The sequence below is a fragment of the Trichechus manatus genome, unplaced genomic scaffold (genome assembly GCF_000243295.1).
Source record: "Trichechus manatus latirostris isolate Lorelei unplaced genomic scaffold, TriManLat1.0 scaffold00206, whole genome shotgun sequence".
Classification (NCBI taxonomy): domain Eukaryota; kingdom Metazoa; phylum Chordata; class Mammalia; order Sirenia; family Trichechidae; genus Trichechus; species Trichechus manatus.
This window is the reverse complement of record NW_004444142.1, coordinates 2072007-2079655: the sequence shown is the minus strand read 5'-3', so window position 1 is coordinate 2079655 and position 7649 is coordinate 2072007. Positions and strand designations below refer to the sequence as shown.

Sequence of the window (7649 nt, the reverse complement as noted above, 5' to 3'; positions counted from 1 at the left end):
TGGCAAAGGTAATTCTCATTCTCAACCATGCACTCTTCTCTTTGTCTGACCTCTGATTCTTGGGACTAAGCCCGAACAAGTCTCTGGCCTGCCACTTGACCTGCAGATTCTGGACTTGCCTACCCCCACAACTCTGTGAGCCAGCACTGGCCTCTAGCCTCCTGCCTGACCTACAGATTTTGGGTTCATCATCCCCTGTCACCATGTGAGCCAGCAGAGGTCTTCAGCTTGTCACCTGACCCATGGATTTGGGACTTGCCAGCCACCACAATTGTGTGAGCAATTTCCTTGAAGTAAATTTCTCTTTACATATATTTAATATGCTTCACTGGTTTTGCTCCGCTAGAGAACCCAGACTAAGATAATAATTTAAAAGACTGTGTACATATGAGTCCAAATCAAATGTAGGTTTAAAAATTATTGAAAAACTGTTTGTACCTATGTCAATAAAAGCAGGAGGATGACTAAATGTTTCATTTTGTGTGTGTGTGTGTGTTTGTGCACTCACCTAGTGAACTCAGATGAATTGTCTTATAAAATAAGGTGAGGGTCATGTTTTAACCTTCAAGTTTATTTGGCAAAGAAAATAATTCCATTTTTGAATCTTATTTCCAACTCAGTCAGTAATATTGGCCCACCAGTTGATACTTTATGTCCATCCAGGCAGTGGCTTTCAAATTGCTTTCTGTGGAGCCGTTGGGGTTCCAATACTATGGGGTTCCAATACCCATCAGATGTGAGGGTGGGGTTGGAGCTTCCAGGACTTTGAGAACATCTGTACTGATTTTGCCAGAATAGCTTTGCTTGTTTTAATTAAACTTCCATGTGAAACTGTGCGTGAAGAAAAAGATGTGCTGATAACAAAATGTTTGGTTTTTGACAAAATTATAGACTTGACTTCAAGATTCTAAATGAGTTCACTGGTACTCTGTATTAGAGACTACTTCATATATTTCAAGCCCATTTCTAGAAGGAATTATATTAAATGTATTCATTGTTTGATATGTTTAGAGGCCATTGAGACTGGTGTCCCAAGTATGGTGGTTTACCAGTGAACTATTCTTTCCTTAAACTCTTTGTTTTATAACTGCCTTTGACACAGCCACTATATCTTGCCACTGATTCAACTCAAGTTGAAAAGCACTTATGCCCACACTCTAATATGCTTTCTCTCTGGCTTGATTTATAAACCTGGCCTTTATATTTTGAGAGCCAAGGATGTGGATATAGACGAGATATAAATGATGAGGTTGTTTATTATTCTCTTTTTTTTCCAAAGAGACAGATCAAGCAAGAGTTAGAAGCAAAATTTGTGTGGATGGAAATATAAAAGAAGAAGCGTCAGTAGAAATGAACTCAAGCCCTCAGATATTCAAGCCATTAATTTCTGTGGATTTATCCTTTGAAATATCTTGTGCATCTGATCTTTCTCTTTATTCCTACAGTTTCCATCCTCTTCGAAGTATTCTTTAATTCATGTCATTCACCTGACAATATTCCCTTTCATTTTAATGCATTGTATACATGGATTATAGAATTAACCTTCTAAAATGTCAATCTCATATGATTTCTCCCATGATAAAACACCTCAAATGATTATCCATTATATGAAGATCATGCGTGACAGCATGACATTCAATTATCTATAGTTTTTATTCATCTTTAAAAGGATTCCAATTCTAAATTTGTATAAAAACACCAAAACCAAACCCATTGCCGTTGAGTCAATTCTGACTCATAGTAATCATTATATTATTTTTCGTCCCATCCAGACCAAGGCCATTTTTTCTCTCCTTTTAAAATATGTCATATTCATTCCCTGCTTTAAGCCTCTACTCACATTTTGTTTCCTATCATCCCATTTGATTGTCCAAATAACTGAGCCATTCTTCTTTCAAGTTTCGAGTCTGTCTCTTCACTACCTTTATAACCATCCTTGGCTCACTATCTTCTTCTACTTGTATTTTTCTAAACATATTATGAGACGTTTATTTCAATTAAATTAATGTTATGTATCATTTTAATGGTTGTATTGTATTTCTAAATAGATTGTCATGTATTGAAACACATCAACTAGGTATTATCACAGCACCACCACCACAGACAGAAATAATAACAATATTATTATAACAACTGTAATTTTTTTGTGAGTACTTATTATGAGTCAGGTAAAGCGATAAGCACTTTGTTTCCATGATCTCACTTAATCACACAAGCTAGCTATTAACATCCCCTATTTGATACATGCGATAATCAAGGCTTCTAGATATTAAATAGCTTTTCTAAGGTGCTACAGATAATATGTGAAAGAGTCAGGATTAAAACCTAGTTATATTTGACCAAAAAGTGTCTCCTTCAGTACCTAGGACAGCGCCACTAAAAGGGAAAAGCCTGGAACTGAGTTTTCGAAATCCAGCCTTAGAGAAAGAAATAAGGAGTCAAAACAAAGCAACAGAGTAAAAACCAAGCAACCAACCAAACAGAAAACAACTCCAGAGACTGCTTAAAACTAATTACTACTAGTTAGGCAAGGAACTGATATTGCAGTCAAATCAGAGAATCTTGATGATTTATTCTATACTCTGACATAGAATGTCCTGGATCAAGCAAATACTATGAAGTGTGAGAATGGTGAGGGTACAGAAGTACTTGGGGAAACTTCTGTAGAATATGAAGTTTAAATTTTTCCTTGCTAAAGTACGAAGAAGTTTTCTAAATATTATCTTATGCTTCTCCTAGCGAAAGCTTTGAACTACTAGTGAGGCCAGAAGTAACATTTATTTCTGTGGAATAAATAGGAGAACTGCTCTGGGACACCTTCGCTTCTTGTGGAATGAAGGCCTGTAGAGAGAATAAAGACTCATTACCTAATCATTGGTAAACTTTTCTAAAGAAAGAATAACTCTTTTGTAAACTCCTTGGTCTGTAAAGATGTTTTTCTTTCTTATTTAGAGCATTGAAGAAAGACCTCTTTGATGATTTCTTTATTGACTTTGTATATTGAATTTTTCCTGATATCCCTTTTCTCTTGATCACCATAAGCTTCTATTTTTTCTACTCAAAATACCTTTGCCCACTATGAATACATATCACAAATATCATCTGAGGACTCTGGGGAAGCATTAATAATCATAGAGATGAAAAAAACATACCAAAAGCTGCAAGTTTGTCTTTCTATTTGCAGTTTTTTTCCACCTTTTTAAGTCCTTAGTTTAAACCAATGATGAAAGTAGTTTTATTTGGAACTGGAATTTGTTAATATTCTGCTAGGCAGTTTTGCTATCTCTCTGGGTCAGACATTTTCTGGTTCTAATCTGCTTATTGTATCGGTCTGTTGGCTTAGAAAACAGGAGCTTAGAGAGATACTGAATAAAATTCAAAACAAACAAACAAACAGAAAAATCCTAGGGAATCATGAGTAAACTCCCCTACCCCCCCCAAAAAAAGAGTAAATGTAAAATGATTGTCCCCTCAAGAACGTTATTTATTTAATATTTGAGTCAGTGCATTAATTGAAAGGTGTAATATCCATTGAATATTTTTGAACTAAATTCCAAAGAAAACTGTCTACATTTTTTTTTATTTCCTGAAAAATAAAAGCTGTATATAAATTATAGGTTCTGTATTTTTGCTTTTACAGAGGTCAAATAAGTTAGAAGTTTAGACTACCAGCTGTCAAGGTAACAGAAATTAGTTATGAAAACTTAGGAAGAGAAACAGTGTCTGAGTAATTTTAGGAAACAAATCTAAAACACTTAGAGAATTTCATGGGAATTAAATTAAATTTATTCAGATGATATGCTCCTTAAAATTTTGTAAATAATTGCTGCGAAAAGCTTATAGAGGAGAAACAAGTACATTTTGGATTTAATCAGCTTACCAATCATAGAAATGCCATTTGAGAACCTTGAAGGACACAGCAGAATTTTTCTATGCTTATTAATTAGATCACGTTTGTAAAGCACTCTGAAGATGAACAGTATTGTATAAGCACTATAATCTTGTTGTTTGGGGCTTTAAGCATGAGTCACGTACACTTATGGAATTGATAAATCTTTCTTAATGGGCTAAATTTTTATGCTATGTATTTCCCTTGTGTTTTTGAAATTCATGTTGACTTTTGAGTTGTGATTTTTTTTAAGTACTACATAAATATGGGTACATTTTAACTCTGTTGTTAGACCATCATTATATTCTAGTCTAGAAAATGTACATGTATTCTTTTACCTAAGATAAAAACATAACATTTCAATAATTTATGTTTTAAAATTATCTTCATTGTTATTATATCTTAGCACACGCTTTTTTTTAATCCTTCCTACTTTTAGTCTATAAGTTTCCCTTGTTGTGAAAAATAAAATATTGTGAAGAAAATAACAACTTAATTACCTGCTTCTATAATGAATCGCTGGATATCTAACTGTGAGGAAAAAAAATTTATATTACTTCAAATAAAGGGTTCTAATTTTTGTGTGAGCAACTAACAAAATGGGAAGTATATTTTTACGTACCTATGTAAATATAGCTAAAATCTTGGAGATATTTAACTGTTAGGGGTGTAAAGTTTTTTAGATCTCAAGAATAGATCTGATGCATTGAACACTAATGACCGAAGAACAGACGAGTTGTGGAATGACAACAAGGACTTCGTACATGAAGAAAGCAAGAGGTCAGTAAAAAGACAGGAAAGAAGGAAAAGGCCAGAATGGATGTGAGAAGAGACTCTGAAACTTGCCCTTGAACATAGAGTAGCTAAAGCAAAAGGAAGAAATGATGACGTCAAAGAGCTGAACAGAAGATTTTAAAGGCAGGTTGAGAAGACAAAATAAAGTATTATAATGAATTGTGCTTAGACCTGGAGACAGAAAACCAAAAGGGAACATGATGCTCAACATTTCTCAAGCTGAAAGAGCTGAAGAAAAAATTCAAGGCTAGAGTTGCAATATTGAAGGATTCTATGGGAAAATATTAAATGACGCAGGAATTATCAAAAGAAAATGGAAGGAATACACAGAGTCACTGTACCAAAAAGAATTGGTCGACATTCAACCATTTCAGAAGACAGCATATGGTCAAGAACATATGATACTGAACAAGAGGTCCAAGTTGCACTGAAGGCATTGGCAAAAAACAAGCCTCCAGGAATTGACAAACACCAACTGAGATATTTCAACGAATGGACACAGTTCTTGTTTATGCCAAGACATTTAGAAGAGAGCTACCTGGCCAACAGACTGGAAGAGATCCATATTTGTACCCGTTCCAAAGAAAGATGATCCAACAGAATGTGGAAATTATTGAACAATATCATTAATATCACAAGCAAGTAAAATTTTGCTGAAGATCATTCAAAAGTGGCTGCAGTAGTACATCGACAGGGAACTGCCAGAAATTTAAGCTGAATTCAGAAGATGTGAAACCAGGGATATCATTGCTGCTGTCAGATGGATGCTGGATGAAAGCAGAGAATACCAGGAAGATGTTTACCTGTGTTTTAGTGACTATGCAAAGGCATTCGGCTGTGTGGATCGTAACAAATTATGGACAACATTGCAAAGAATGGGAATTCCAGAATACTTAATTGTGCTCATGAGGAACCCGTACTTAGACCAAGAAGCAGTCATTTGAACAGAACAAGCAGATACCGCGTGTTTTAAAGTCAGAAAAGGTGTGCGGCAGGGTTGTATCCTTTCACCATACTTATTCAATCTGTATGCTGAGCAAATAATCAGAGAAGCTGGACTATATAAAGAAGAACCTGGCATCAGGATTGGAGGCAGACTCATTAAGAACCTGTGAAATGTAAATCAAACAACTTTGCTTGCTGAAAGTAAAAATGACTTAAAGCACTTACTGATGAAGATCAAAGACCACAGCCTTCAGTATGGATTACGGCTCAACATAAAGAAAACAAAAATCCTCACAACTGGACCAATAAGCAACATTATGATAAGTGGAAAAAAGATTATAAGTTCTAAAAGGTTCTAAAAAATTTCATCTTTACTTGGATCCACAATCGACACTCACGGAAACAGCAGTCAAGAAATCAAAAGACACGTTGCATTGGGCAAATCTGCTGTAAAAGACCTCTATAAAGTGTTAAAAAGCAAAGATGTCACTTTCAGGACTAAGGCACACCTGACCCAAGCCATGGTGTTTTCAGTTGCCTCATATGCATGTGAAAGCTGGACTATGAATAAGGAAGACCAAAAAGGAATTGATGCCTTCAAATTATGGTGCTGGTGAAGAATATTCAATATACCATAGACTGCCAAAAGAACGAAGAAATCTGTGTTGGAAGAAGTATAATCAGAATGCTTACTAGAACAGAGGATGGCGAGACTTCTTCTCACATACTTTGTTTTTTTTTTAGAAACTGATGTTTATTTTCTGTCAACTTTATTTCCATTGTCTAAGAGACTGTGGAAGAGCAGTTTAAGTCCATGCCATGGTGGTTCCCACCCAGTCAGTGGCCTGAGTGGTGGGGGCTGAAGACCAGTCTTCAGTTACAGGCTGAGCACTCCAGTCTTCAGTAGTGAACTGCTGAAAGGGTACAGAGGGCACTTGCACGCCTTAGGACCAATCTGAGACCTAGGGCTGAGCAGCAGTAAACTCAGGAGGGGGAGCAGTCCATTCACCCTGAAATTCTTCCTTGGTCACAGCCTTTTTAGAAGTGGCCTTCTCTTCCTTTTTAATCTCTTCCTGATCTCTGAAGAGGTAGAGGTCAGGCATGACCTTCCATGGGTGCTCCCGAGAGATGATGTCATGCATGTGTGGAACTTCCTGGGCCAGGATCCACCACATCAGACCTACCAAGTGAGCTCCCTTGTTGTTGCATGGGATGGCAATGTCCGTGTAGTGCAGAGGAGACTCTGTGTTATACAGAGCAATGGTGGGCAGGTTCACAAAAGACGCCTCTGTGAGAGGCTGGTGGTCAGCCCTGGGATCAGGAACCACCAAAAGATGCAGCTCCCGAAGACTGCCTGAATCTGGGTAGTGAAGGTTCCAGGAGTGAAGCGTCCAGCAATAAGAGTGGCGCCAGTGGCAGCAGTAAACGTCACCACAGCCTGCTGGCTGATATTCCTGGAGGATATGACACTGACATCAGCCAGGTTTTCAATGGCAACAATGGCCAACAGAAGCTTCTCCCAGGTCCTTTTTAGGTTTATGATGTATATGCTATCACTTTTCCTTTTGTAGATGCACCATTCCATTTGGAAGTGAAGGCTGATGCCGCCTAAGTGGGTTCATACTTCAAGGAATTTGAGGACATCCTCCTCCTTCATCTTCAGGACATCAAGTGTTCTGGACATTGTGACAGTTTCCCTTTTAAGTTATGACGGGAACCCAGGACAATGCCGTACGCATCCTTCTCTGGGTAGCATGGAAAGCCGTCTCATATACTTTGGACATGTTATCAGGAGGGACCAGTCCATGGAGAAAGACATCATGTTTGATAGAGTAGAGGGTCAATGAAAAAGAGGAAGACTTTCAGTGAAATGGATTGACACAGTGGCTACAACAATGGGATCAAGCATAGTCACCATTGTGAGAATGGCACAGGACTGGGCAGTGTTTTGTGTTGTACATAAGGTCGCTATGAGTCAGAACTAACTCAATGGAACCTAACAACAATAACAACAAAGTCT

The 7649-nt window shown here is 37.2% G+C and overlaps 1 pseudogene; it reads right to left on the bottom strand.

Moving 5' to 3' along the window:
* Positions 1–6435: 6435 nt before the first annotated feature.
* On the bottom strand, positions 6436–7418 carry LOC101342794 (40S ribosomal protein SA pseudogene; annotated as a pseudogene).
* Between the last annotated feature and the right edge of the window lie 231 nt (positions 7419–7649).